This window comes from Hibiscus syriacus, unplaced genomic scaffold (assembly GCF_006381635.1).
Source record: "Hibiscus syriacus cultivar Baekdansim isolate YM2019G1 unplaced genomic scaffold, ASM638163v2 tig00111330_pilon, whole genome shotgun sequence".
In the NCBI taxonomy this organism is placed as follows: Eukaryota; Viridiplantae; Streptophyta; class Magnoliopsida; order Malvales; family Malvaceae; genus Hibiscus; species Hibiscus syriacus.
In genome coordinates this window covers 8039251-8054384 of record NW_024063059.1, presented here as the reverse complement: position 1 = coordinate 8054384, position 15134 = coordinate 8039251, and the positions used below count along the sequence as shown (strand labels likewise).

Here is a 15134-nt window from a genome sequence, read left to right as displayed (position 1 = left end):
ATTTATTTTTTGATAATAGTTTTTACTATTTTTTTGTTGGTATTGACCATTTTTGTATTTTTTTGTTTTTATTTCTTTCATTTTTGCATTCTTATCACATGATGAAAGATGTTTACTCGTAAGCGATTGACCAAATTAGAAGGTTTTCATAATGAAGTAAGAGTTTGTTAACTGGGTAGCCCAATTTAAGATGTTTGATGATACTTTTAGGATCCATAAAGAAAGGCAACCGATGAAAGAGTTAAACTCGAAGCCAATAACGTAAATTAAATAAAGAATAAGAAGAATCTTCAAAAATAAACCCCTTGGAAGTTGAGATCTCAAAATTTCAACAAATGTAATAAATAATTTGAGAAGAATACAAGTCACATCATCCAATCTAAAAGGTTCAACATCAGGATTGAAGCAACATTAACTTCAAGTTTAGCATTAGACCAAAGGAAGAAGCTAGCATAACGAGATGAAGAGTTTGACTGTATGGTTTAATGAAACCTTTGTATTCTAATGGAAGTTGTTCTATGGTGGTTATTTTTTCGAGTTAGCACCTTTTGTATTTGCATTTTCATCTTGGTAATTTGCATCTTTACATACAACATTTGCATTGGTTTAAGCATCTTTGCATGCATCGATCATGGAAATACATAATTAATTTATGGAAGCAAGATTGGCCAAGTTAGAGGATGAAACAAGATTGGCCAAGTTATAGGATGATCTGTTGAAGCTACAACAAGATATGATCAAAACTCAAAAGTATATTATGGATTTCTCTAACACTCTTTTCCCGTATTCATCACTGAACACAAGTTAGATATGTCACATGAAACTTACAAAACTTCCCTTATTGAAAATCAGTAATAATTTGTTTCTCTAAAACCATTTTTACCAATGTAAGCTAGCTTATGATTTATTACAACCTATGCTTGAGTAAAGTTTATACCAAATACTAATAACATATACATGCCAACTAGTAAAATCGAATAAATCAGACGGATGCCATTATTGATATTGCAGGCATGTTCTCAATAGATAAGAAGCCCAACACTCCCTACTACAATCTTTTCTCTTTACCTACGTGTGAAAATCATCACACACTAAGTATACACTTAGTAATGCATAATCAATAATACAAAGTAAAACATATTGATTATATAAAATAAAGGGTTACCTACACGAATGAACACTTATGTTTGTGTTTTGTCCACTCTTGGTCACTTATTTAAAAAACATAAGATATGATCACTTTATTTTTTTATTTAATTTTGTATATTAGTTTATAAATACTTAAATTCATAATATTATATATATATTAAATTAAAAATATTTTATATTAACTTATTAAATATATATTTTTATTAACTTAAATTAAAATATTTTATTTTTTATTTTCATTTAAAAATATATATTTTATGTTAAAATTTATTTAAAAGTATGATTAAATTGAGAGAATATGTAAATGACATGGACCAAATGTGTGACTATGCCAACTCTCACGTCACATATTCTGTTAATTGTTAACAACAATTAATCAATGATGACCACATCTTAATTTAAATAAAGACAAAAGTGAACATATCTTATGTTTTTTGAAATAAGTGACCAAAAGTGGACAAAACACAAACATAAGTGATCATCCATGTAGTTAACCTTAAAATAAATTATATAATGGAAATACAAAACATATCATATGATATTATATGAGCGTATAAAATAAAATTATAACAAAGTCATTTCAAATTCAAGACACCTAAAAACCTCAAATCAAATATAAAACACTTTATGCTAAATAACATATAATAAATAGAAAGTTTATATTTCTCACTTATCTGTCATAATCTACACTTTTCAAAAATTTCTTTATGTCATAGCCCAAGGTATATAAATAAGATTGCAAGGTATGCGAGTCAGACGAGTATGCATAATTTGCACTTTTAGTGCTAGACAACGTACAAATACCATAAACACAATATCAATATCACTTTACTATGTATTGTATTCCCAATAGCACAATAGTACAAAAATCAAATGTACTATGTACTCAATGTAACTGTATACAATAATATCAAAATAATGTCTAGTATGTCCATAATGTAGCTGCTAATACTCAACCCTTATGACATGCCAACTATACCAAGGACTCTCAATGTACACACAATGGGCATTTTCATTAATTATGACTTGTCCTTATCTCATCAAATATAACAATATATTAACCATTTTATATAATAACACAATTGACAATTTATACCCTAAATATTTCATTTCCTCATAACATGAATATATCGTGAAAATATCATCAATCACTTACATTTTTGGAACTTAAATAACATGTTTATCATATGATATATAACATCTTCATCATATGATTTATATAATAATTATCATGCCAATATAATAGAGTTGGCTTGTCTTAACCCTTTAAAATAACATATAACATAAAGTTAACATAAAATGCATGATTTACCACTCATTTCCCTATTCTTGCAGCTTGCACTACCCTTAAAAATTATTATTCTATAATAATGTACACACTAGAATTCAACTAAGTTTGTTTTATTAGAAATTAGATTCTTATACGAATCTAACCATATAAATCACTATTTCTATTTCTACTTGTACAATTTATGGTGAATTTTATAATCCATCTTACATAATCTGTTTTGATTAGAATCTTGTCACATTCCATATTATATATATATAATGCAATTAAATTATTTAATTTAGTTTAGGGACCAAATTTTAAACTTTTGAAACTTTCAGCATATTTTATAAGCTATATGGAATTTAGGGACCAAATGTAATGCCCTAAATATCAAATTAGGGACTTTATTGAAAGAATTTAAAATTTAAGGATTTATTTAAATAATTGATAAAAGATGAGAATGATTTGAAATACTAGTTTAGACTAAATTGTAGCAATGGATGATTATGAGGGCATTTTGGTCCTTTAAGGGGAAAATGAATTTGAAATTCATTTTTATAAGGTATTAAGTAAAGAGGGGGAAAGGGAAAATAGGTTACCAAAAGTCATTTCCTTTTTCTTCTTCTTTCCCGTGGCTTTGTTCTCTCTTCCATAGCTCCAAAGGTAAACTTCAATTAATTAGTTTCTCCTTTCAATTATGGGTTGTTTTTGCAACCTTAAGTGATATGTAAGCTTAAGGAAGGGTTAAATAGGATTAAAACCAAGTTATGGAGGAAATATTAGGGATTTAAGAAAATGGGTTTTGATATGATATATCAAGATATGAGTGTTTATTGATGTTTGCTAGTATATTTGACTTGTCAAAGATGTAAATGAGAGATTAAAAGCATTGGATGGGTTTAAAAACAAGTTAGAAAAAGTGGTATGATTCTTAGATTGAAATGTTCTTGGGAGATATTAGATGTTTTAAGAAGTTAAATGAAGGAAAGTTAGTAGAGAGTAAAGAAGAGTTTAGTAGCATTGTTGGGTGTAAGCATAAGGGAATTTAACCAAATTTGGGAAGGAATCAGGCTGAAAAATAGAAAATATGGGTAAAGGCATCGGTACTGATAGAACATTACTGATATTATAGGCTTGAAATTAGAAGAATCAGCTGAGAAGTATCGATACTTATGCATGCAGTATCGATACCAAAAGGGGAGTATCGATACTATGAGGAAGGTATTGATAACTTTGTTTATAAAATGAAAAAATGGTATCGATACCGTTATAGAGTATCGGAACCATGGTATAGTAGTATCAATACCATGGTAAGGGTATCGATACTATTGAGCCAGACATGTGAAGATAGGCAAAAATCGTTGTAGAAAATATGATAATAGTATTCTTGAGTATTATTTAAGTATAAATGTTAGCGAATATACTAACAATTCATATCGTACATGTCTTTAATGGATGCTTGAATAGATCAAAGTCAAGGTCTAGAGTCAAGCAAAACAAAAGGCAAAGGCCAAGTACCAAAGTAATCAGCTTTGTGATTTGGATACAAAAGCTAGGCAAGCCAGGCAAGTGCATTCAATATGTACTTAAGTGTTATGATAGTTATAAATGTATGTTGATTACTATATGTATGGTGATTACCACATGGCACTATGTGTGAAAAACTAATAAATTCATAATAAGTTTACGAATTTCAGTATGGGCACTCTGTGTGCAAGAAAATAATAAATTCATAATAAGTTTATAAATTTCTCTATTGGTAGGGTGTGTGCAACATTAGCAAATTATATAAGACCGTGAAGTATTGTATTGGTACTACATGTACAAATTATAGAATTTATAATGAATTGAAAGAGTTAAGTGATATTATGAATAATACTTTTGAGTAAAAGATTTATGGCCTAGCTGTGCATTTGACAGAAATGTGTCAATTATGCCAGTTAGATGAAAGGTTAAATACCATTGAGTAAAAGATTAATGGCCTAGATGTGCATTTAACAGAAAAGTGTTAATTATGCCAGTTAGATGAAAGGTTAAATACCTTTGAGTAAAAGATTAATGGCCTAGATGTGCATTTGACAAAAATGTGTCAATTATGCTAGTTAGATAAAAGGTTAAATACCTTTGAGTAAAAGATTAATGACCTAGCTGTGCATTTGACAGAACGATGTCAATTATGCAGTTTGATGAAAGGTTAAATACCTTTGAGTAAAAGATTAATGGCCTAGTTTTGCATTTGACAAAAAGTTGTCGATTATGCAGTTAGATGAAAGGTTAAATACCTTTGAGTAAAAGATAATGACCTAGCTGTACATTTGACAAAATGGTGTCAATTATGCTAGTTAGATGAAAGGGTAAATGCCTTAAGGTAAAAGACTAAATGTTTAACAATGCAATTTGATATCAATGAAATGTATAACGGTGCAGTAAAGGCGTAAAAGGATGTCATTAATGTAATTAATGTATAATTACTAAAGAATAATGGGAAAATATAAAGAAAGAAATATATGTTGGACATACCAAAAATGTTTACGAATCTATTATGACAGAAATTGGGTTTAAATAATGACTTATATAATCCTTATGGATGATACGAAGTAGTTGAAAACCAAATAAAAAATGATGTACTTATGTATCTAGAAATGTTTCTTTACAATGCTATGTTTCACTAAATAAGTTTTTAACGTGTGTTGATTTCACGCGTAGGTAAAAATAGAGATTAGTCGAGTAAGGAGTACAGCCGTAGCAGTAGCTATCATCAATTAAGGTTGAATCATCAGTAACAATAAGACCATATTATTCATATTGAAAACTTAGTTGCCATGTAATCGACGTGACGACGTTCACGAACACATTGTCCTGCAACAACGATATTTCGAGTCGAAAACATAAGTACAATAGGGACTATGCCCTGGTTTTTTTAACGAGTTAAACATGGATCAAACCTTAGTCTTGGACCTCTTGGTCTCGCAACGAACATCGAGCTGCTGTAATCGGAGAGTGAGATGACCGTTAAGTTGGCTCCCGAGGCACCCGGTAAGCAATGGCATCCCGGCTCTAGTACCTCGTCGAACTTTCCAAATCTTTCCTTTATGGCCGCCGTAGATTGGTCCACTTGGACACAACAGAACAGGTTGCCCATCCTCTTTTCGTTTCTAACTTCTATGTTTTTGTCTGAAAACAAATGGTTCTTTGGGACTTGGGTGTACATTGGACTATAACAAGGATGTCATATAAATACTACCCATGAAAACCCATTTTCAACTAATGAAAAACAACAGATTGTGACTAGCTTAATCCCATTACTGACATCAGGATGGATAAAGAGTTATTAGAATACAACATATCCTTAAAAATTTTAAATTCTCATATACACACGAGATGAGCAAAATATGTTGCCACAGTAAGAATGGAAGCGGTGGTCACGTACACACGAGAAACGCATGAGAAGATCTAGCGCCTTGAGAGTCATATAGAGATCTTCTTTGGGTACGTCAAGGTATGGAATGCCCAACTCAATATCTTTTTCAAGGAGTTGCTCCTGATCACAAAAGATAACCTGGCGTCTTTCCCCAACATCATTCTGAAATACACTACTGGCGGGAGCACATTCCACACCTTGACATCAAATATTCCCCCAGAAGTACCCATAGACGTTCCACCACTGGCCACCCATGTCTCGCCTGTACCATAGGAAGGCCATGGCGACGCAGACGAGTTCCTCAGCTCCTCCTCCTTCTCAACCTCTAAAAGAACTCAAGAGATTCCACCAACTCTTTCACCGATGAAGATTTCACTCCAGCCCCGACGTAAGCCGAGTAAGCTCCAGTACATTCCCCCTTCTGTCAAGCAACACCAGTACCTGAAACAGCTCAAAGCCAAGCTATAGTTCCTGCACAATACACTCCTACCACACACCAACCAACACCAGCACGAGCCCCGAGCAGCAAGAGATGCATCAAGCGAATGGCAGGCCGTTTTCTTCAGCCATCACCCTTGACAATAGCAGCAGTAGATTCGGGATCATAGTCTCCCTCCTCCTAAAGGACGCAGAACAAGGGTGTTCACTCAAACCACACCACCACAATAAGATCACATTTTAGTTTTTTTATTTTCACATTTATATATAGATTCATGTAGCTTAAGTTCTCATGCATTGAGGATAATGTATCTCTCAAGTTTGGGGATGTATTGTGTCATACTTTGCCATACTTTGTTAAAAAGCAATTGATGATATTTGGTTGAAAATTTTGGTTGTCATGACATAAGCATGTTACGTTTATTATTTGGAATGGATTATGGATGCCCAATGATGAATGAATAATTTGATTGCCTATGCAGAACTATTATGGACACTGTCTAAAAAAGAGAACTAACCCTAGGCTTGATTCTTTGAAATTTACAAACACGATTGTAGGTTGTCCCTGCTTAAGGTAATCAGTAAAAAATTTTAGGAAATAACATCTTTCTTGCCTAGACATCAAAAATATTTTAAGGTTAAGGTTGAAATTCCTAGTGTTTAAAACTTGAAAAAAAAAATAAAAGAGACACTCCTCTATGCAAGGGCATAAACAAAAAAAACCCATAAGAAAATTGAGAGTTGTCGAGGCATATGAGTGAATGAAAGTAGTCACAAGATGACTCTACCCGACTAGCTTGGGGGTGGAAGGTATGCTCCCTTTGACCTAGAGTGTGGGAATGTAGGTGTGATCAGCTAACTCCCCAAAAAAAGTTGATAAATAACTAGGAGTATAAACTAAGCCTGACAAATAATTTGATGCCTTGACAAACCATAATAACTTACTTTAAGTTTTCTAATTACCTCAATGCATAGACTGATTACAATAACGCACACACAATAGCAAGGAATCCTGACTAGGGAAGGGACTTGACTAATATGACCGTCAACATGTTAAGGCCATTTTTTTGTTGAGGGCTGAAATCTCAAACCATATGATTTTCTTAACCATGATTTGCCATGACAATTTTAATTTTCTTCTAGCTATTGTACATTGCTTGAGGACAAGTAATAGCTTAAGTTTGGGGGTGTGATAACTCCATAAAAAGACTCAATTTCTAGTCTTTTCACATGAGTTATTGCTCGTCTAAACAAAGTATACACAACATCTTAGTTGCCTTTAGTTGTATTTAATCGCATTTTGGTTATATTTGCTTGTGGTGGATAAGTTTTGCTTCGGCAAGATTTATTTGGTTTAGCTAATGCTGTTGAGGAGAAAGGGTTGTATGGATTGTGTATGTCAGGGAAATTTACTTAAGAAGAACATTTTAGTCGCAACAACGAAATTCGTAAGGGCCAATGGAATAGAGAAGATAAAGAATGTGAGGAGTAGATTTATCTCACCAAGGTAAGGTTTATATGGAAAGTCTGAAGCGGGTATGACAAAATTGCATATGTCACAAGCCAACTGTACGACTTCCTTCATGTGCAATCAAGCCCTCAAAATTCTGACAGCCTCCAGCCGCCTTTCCTTTTTAGTATGGACAAGATAACAACAGTTATTTAAGGAATATCCACTTATCCCTAGGAGATTCCCCTCTACAAATATCCAGCCGTAGCCGCCAAAGAAAAAATGAGAAGATAAAGTTAGAGCTTTACTGAAAGTGTGAGCGAGCAACTGCAGTGCTTCCCCACCGTTTACCAACCGACCTTCCTTGGTGTCCTCCATAGCCAGACTGTAGCAGAGCAGTGGTCAGGTCTCGAGAGAGGCTGATCACCAAGGCAGGCGCGGTACTGATCAGAATTGTCACGACAGAGCCCCTAATTTTTAGAGTTGTTCTTCCTTTGTTTTTAATTTCTTTACATATTTGGGGTTGTATTAAACGATGATACTTGGATGACTTTTTGATAGCACCATAACTGTCTTACTTGGTGTTAAACTTTGTTTTGCCTAGATAATTATTTTTTGCTTTATGAATGATAAATTATGATTTTCCTCATGAATATTTTGTTCATTATTTGAATATTTTACCTTGACACTGTAAGAGCTTCGAGAGATAGCTTGGGGTCTTGGTGAAACATGTCTTGGCAATGTAAGAGCATCGAGAGATTGTTTTTTGTCTAGATATTGATTCTTAGATTTGAGTAAATTAAAATATATCTACGTGAGCAATGGAATATATCTGGAATAGTGATGTTCTAACTTGTCTACCTTATAGATAAGGAGCGAGTTTCATTCAACTAAAAGGGATAGATGCTAGAGTAGGATAGACAACGACTATAGTTCACGCTGAGAGGTATTGCTATAACAATAGTTTGACAAACCAAGGGTTGTAGTTAACACTGAGTAGTATTGCCATAACAACCGTCTAAAAATACTCAGCAATCCTGTCGGGCAGCTTAAGCATGTCATAATAATTCATTCTTGAGTTAGAATAATTGTTTGTCAACACAAAAGATTAACATTAGTGCTCTGTGGTAGGTCTGAATATGCGAGGTTATTTTAATCATATTTGAATCAACGTTTACCTTTGTTTTATTTTATTTTATTTCGATAATTTGCATATTTATTTTGTCTCGACCAAACTTTTTTGCAATCATACTTTATAGTATTTTCTTGTTTTATTAATAATAGTTTTCTAGTTTGACAAGACATTAGCAATTAGCTTGTGACAACTAGTTCTGGTTGTGGTGAAGCTTAAAAACTTTCAACCAATCCCTTAGGAGACAATAACTCACTTACCTTATATTACTTGATTCGATTGTGTATACTTGCACATAATTGCTTGCCTTAGAATATACATTTACAAGCGATCACCTATAATGCTCTAAACTTGATCAAAGAACGAAATGATGAGAGGGAGATATGGGTGGCAGAAAATTAGATATTTGGATATATTTAGGGTTTTTGGAATTGATACAAAAAGATAAGGTTAAGACAATAATCAAATAAGACAAGTAAAAAACAAGAATAATTAAAAGATAAGGAATTGTAATGAATAATTAAAGTTTATCTCCCTTGTAAGTGGATGCAAGGATGATTTGTGGTTGAATTTGGATGAGTAGATGCTTGTTGGAAAGATAATGGAATAAAGATTGCAACGATGAAGACTGAACTGAAATCGGATGGTCGGATTGATAGGAAAAATGATTTTAAAATTTACCCCAGTATGTATGGTGCTTGACGCAAAAATCCCTAGGTTTTATATGGTGGGCGAAAATAATGGGAGAATATGAAGATAGTTTGTGGAAGATAAAATAGTTAAATAAATGTCCGACTAAACCCTCCTAGTCACAATGAAAAGAAAAACTCGATAATACGGCTCTAACCAACCCTCCTAATCACAATGAGAAGGAAAACTAGAGTGCGAAGATCTCTCTCTCAAGAACTTGAAAAGAACTCAAAGAAAAAGAAGCTTCGAAGGCACAAAGCAATAAGCTCTTGCAAAAACGTACTCACATTGTATTATTATTCAAAGAAAAGATAATGATTATAATGGTGACAGGAGCCTTCTTTATAGGTGAGAATGAATCCTTATTGTATCATGACTAAAGGATAAAATTACATTAAAATGATAATAAATAAATAAAACTAATATGAGACCTAATTGCAATGGGGTGGGCAACATTGATGTGAGCCATTGATTTAGTGTTTAATCAAGCGATGCTGATAAAATCAGGGAGTTTGATGTAAGATGAATCTCCTTATCTTGATGAACGATCCTAATAAGTCTTCTAGAAGATGAATTGGCGGTAGTGCCTTGTGGAGCAAGGAAGAAGAAACCATGGATGAAATGATATCTAATTGGGGATTTTTTTCAATAAAAACAATTACCCTTTTACCCTTATCATAAGAAAATAAAAGGAAAACAACTTAAATAACTAAAATCTAAGGAAAAAAGTAATACATGCTTCATAATTCAACAATTGATACTTTAACAAAGGTTTTAGCAATTTAAGGAGGTTTAAATCTATTTCCAGGAATGTCTTCTTGGATTGTACATTATGGTTTCAGATTATCTTTAACTTGGGATATAGAGATCCAAGTAGCTGTGGATGGGAAATGAATGGGTTTTCCTCCTTAAGTTCTTCTATTTCCATGTGGGCTTGAATTCATTTATTGATGAATGCCTGAATTGAATTTTGGAGTTTGTCCTTTAGAAGTTTGGCCATGTTTCATATAATTAGGCCAGGTGGAAGAGTTAGCCCATCTTTTTCAGAATTGTGGTGTGTGGTGCATGTGTCAGATATGATCAAAAATAAAAAGTCTACTCTGGATTTCGTCACACTAGGCATGGCTTTTACGGGTAACCAAATAGTGGAGAGATTTTCTAAACTAAAGTTTACAAATATCCATGGGGCAATGATTCCTAAAGGTGTAATGGTGCAACCCACTCCAAAGCTGGTAATCATACACAAATATCCAAGAGGTTATTCAACTATAACAAATCATCAAAATAACCTAGGAGACTATCATGTCCCAGACCTGAATGAGGAACTTAAGGCCAAGAAAAATAGAGGACAAAATAAAGCAGTTGGAAGATAAGATAAAGATAGTGAAAGGTGAAGACGATCTCTATGGATTTCATGTTAAGGAATTTAGCTTGGTTCCAGATCTAGTTTTTCCCTCAAATTTTAAAGTCCCAGACTTTGAAAAGTTTGATGGAAATATCTGTCTTTTGACTCATATCACTATATTCTGCTGGAAGATGACAGAATATGTAGGGAATAATCGATTCTTGATGCATTGTTTTCAAGAAAGTTTGATGGACAAAACAAAAAAAAACTAATTATGACTCGTTTATTGCTAGAAGATGACAGAATATGTAGGGAAATATCGGTTTTATGTGATGGAAAAAATATTGTGTATTATTGACTCGCTTTTTATTGAAGAAAAGACTAATTATGAACATCTATCCCTCTGAGGAGATCTCTTTCACAAGGATTTTTGTGTATGAAATGATGAACGGTCTTCTTCATATATCCCTTAACAACAAAATAAAATCAGTCATTGATGTCCCTGTTTAAGCCTAAAATATTTTTCTTTGAATTTAACCTTAACCAAGTATCACTCCCCACATTAGGGGGCAAGATGAAAGAAAATCTCCTCGCATGAGTGAAGACAATCAATAATAAAGCACAATAAGGTTGATCAGATACAATGTGTTTAAAGATTCAAATGCAAGTGAGAACAAGCCAAAATACTTCAAATGAAAATGCTATGTTGTGCTCAAACGAAATTGAAGTCCAAAATTCATCAAATAGAAAAGACATAAAGCACATGTAAGGAGACTCTCGTAAAAAATGACTCCTTAAATCACAAGGTTAATCAACTTCAGTTGGTTTAAAGATCCATGTTATATCTATGAAAATATCATGAAATACTAAAGGAATTGAAAAAGAAAATGATCTTTAGGGTGAAAACCCATAAATAAGCAGTCTAGAGGGATCCAAAAGGGAAAAGAAGAAAAATATGGATGCAGATTCAAATTGAGCAAGATAAGAAGGAACACATTGATCCTACGGTGAATCACCCTTAAACACTTGTTTGGGCCTATTTATAGTTTATTTTATAACCGTGAGCCCTGACCTACATTACATGTCTAAAAAGTACTTTCTAATCATACACGAATGCCTAAGTGGAAGAGTCTATCTTTAGATTTCATTATGCCTCTTAGGGTATTCTTTTATTTGCAAAAAAAACTTCTAAAACTTTGATGCATGATAATAAAATTGATAAAAACAATAAAAAAAGGTTAAAGATGAAAAAAAACATAAAGCACATCTTGAAACCAAAAGAGGTTCGAGCTGAAAACCTAAAAAGGTTGTTTGAAAGTGAATATTGCACAATTATTGCATAAAAGGTGATCTTATAAATCTCTTGATAAATCACCTCACATACTAGAAGCATTCGCTAGGGCTTATAACTGGTGGACATTTCCAAAAGATGAACATGATGAACATGTCTGATCTAGGATCATCAGAGAACCATAAGTATTATATGTTAACCGAAGAAGTCAATTTGAAATATTTTCATTCCGTAATTAACCGACATCTCAGAATCATCAGTCTCGACGCGTGTCAAAGAAATATAACTTTGAATGATTAAAAGAGAGCATCTGATTCTTTTGATATTTATTGAACCCATGTTTTGTAATTTACTTCAATTATGATCCTAAAGAGGGAATTATTATGTTTCTTCAACAAACCTTTCACATTTTGAAAAAATAAAAGAGGAAGAAAAACATTTTCAAACAAGATAATATCACTTGGGAATGTATCTTGGAAATTGACAATTGTCTCTTAGACAAATGCTCAGAATTGAAGTCAGGGCAAAGAAAAAGAAACCTTGTGGAAGAACTTGTTGGGACAAGAAAAGTAGATTGATTTGAATTAGAAAGAAATCAATATGATGGAAAAGAATAAACACGATCAACTCATGAACAACATGAAGACTTATTACACATCATTGTTTCATTATTATTCATGAAAGCATGCACTTGCATCCTAACACATTTTACAGACACATGCATCTTTGCATCAAACATTAATCGTTACATGCATTGTATTTTCACGAAAAATTGTGATTCTTCTCTCTTGAGGATTTTATTAAGAAACTTAAAAAAATGTATTTTTTCAAGCCACGAGACTACTTTTTCTCTCTTGAGAACTTCATTAAAAAATATTCAAAAACAATCTTGTCTTTCTCAAGACTATTTCCCCTCACTCGAGGAAATATTTAAAATTTTCAAAGAATCTTGTCTTTTTCAAGACCATTTCCCCTCTCTTGATGATGTTTTTAAGAGATTCTCTTTAGAAATAAAAAATTTCTCTCTCTTAAGATCATTTATCTTAAAAAAATTATCTCACTCAATAAAGTTTCCCTTAAAATAAATTTCATCTCACTTAAGACAATTTCTCTCGAAATAAAAATTTTATATCACTTGAGGTAGTTTTCCTTAAAACAAGTTTCATCTTACTAGAGATAGTTTATCCCTAAAACAATTTTTATCTCACTTGAGGTAGTTTCCCATAAAAAAAAGTTCCGTCTCACTCGAAATAGTTTCTCTCGAAACAAAAATTTTATCTCACTCGAGATAAATTTCATGAAAACAAGTCTCACTCGAGACAGTTTTTCTCAAAACAAAAATTTTATCTCACTTGAGATATTTTCTCTTGAAAATTTTTTGATGCAGTTTCCCTTTAAAAAATTGTATCTCACTTGAGATTTTTTCTCTTGAAATTCTTTGTCTTAATCGAGATAGATTTTCAAAATGACTTAACTCACAAAAGGGAGTCATCCAAAATTCGACTTAACTCGCAATGGAGGATTCGTCCATAATTTATCTCAACTCGCAACGAGGAGTTAATTGTTTATATTTTAGGCATGCCTAAGAGCATTGCATTCATGAATTTACACGCATGTTTATTTTTCATATTTTTTTGAGTCAAACTATAACTTCACGACAAATTATATTAGACTCAAAGAACACCACAAATCAGACTTAACTCATAATGGATGAGTCATCCACAAATCAAATGTAACTCGTAAGGGAGGAGTCATCCACAACTTGATTTAACTCATAAAGGATGAGTCAACTTCAACTTCAACTTCACTTCCTCGGGCATAGGAACCAATCACTTAAATTAACTTTAACATTCACATATACACTAACCAATGATTATGTTGACTTTTGCAGATTTAACTACTTTGGTATTGAGATGAAACAGACCAAGATTTCAAAACTCATTTAATTGAAAATGTAGAAGATGAAGACATGCCCTTGAAATGGACTTTTAAAAAATAAATCATCCTTGCAAAGGCACAAATGAAATGTCAAATCATCCAAAGGTGACCAGATCTCCTCAACGAGAAGGAGCAATATTGTCCTCAGATTTGACATTCTCAAAAGAATAAATTTTATCTCACTTGACATAATTTTGTTTGAAATAAAATTTCATCTCACTTGAGACAATTTTCCTTAAAACAAATTTTTATCTCATATGAGATAGTTTCTCTTGAAATGAATTTCATATTAATCGATACAGTTTCCCTGAAAAATTGTCTTACTCGAGACAATTTCCCTTGAAACAAATTTTTGTCTCTCTCAAGACATTTTATATTAAAGACCTCAATTTCACTATAGTTTCTCTCGAAATGTGAATTTTTTATAATATTTCACTTGAAGCACAAGCTTTCTCTCCCTTGAGATGCGAAGTTTAATTTCAATCTCCCTTGAGATGCGAAGTTTAATTTCAATCTCGCATGAGATAACACCATATTTTAAAATAGATTAGAACCAGATGAAAATTGGTTGTCTTTTTGTCTTTGTCCTATTTTGGTAACACGCAATAGGCAAAGAGGGACAATTGTAAGCACTCATTTTCGTCTGGAATCCATTTCTTTTTTATTCTTATTGTAATAGTATTATTTATTATTGTTACTAATAGTTATTCCTAATATTATATTTATTTCTTTATTATTATCTTTTTTTATTAATATTTATTATTTATATTATTTACTTTTATATATGATTAGTAGTAGTACTTGTTATTTATTATTTATCATTATTACTTATTTAGTTTTTAATTGCTATTATTATATATATATAGACTTATTAGCTATAATAAATGGATTTTATTGATCCATATCTATTATACAGGCCCTTACATTCTTTAACCCACAATTTTAACATATCAACCTAAAACACTAGTGAAGTAAGCTCCAACATCCACCAAGAGGATTTTCAGCTAGGC

The 15134-nt window shown here is 32.2% G+C and overlaps 1 long non-coding RNA gene across 2 annotated transcripts; it reads left to right on the top strand.

The window, feature by feature from the left end:
• The first annotated feature begins 5419 nt into the window (after positions 1-5419).
• LOC120158714 lies at positions 5420-14536 on the top strand. 2 transcript variants are annotated; one of them, XR_005519274.1, is made up of 3 exons: positions 5420-5570; positions 9058-9062; positions 14525-14536. It is a non-coding gene; the product is annotated as an uncharacterized LOC120158714 (long non-coding RNA). The 2 variants fall into 2 exon arrangements; XR_005519273.1 differs by lacking the exon at positions 14525-14536 and adding an exon at positions 13441-13453.
• The last annotated feature ends 598 nt before the right edge of the window (positions 14537-15134 follow it).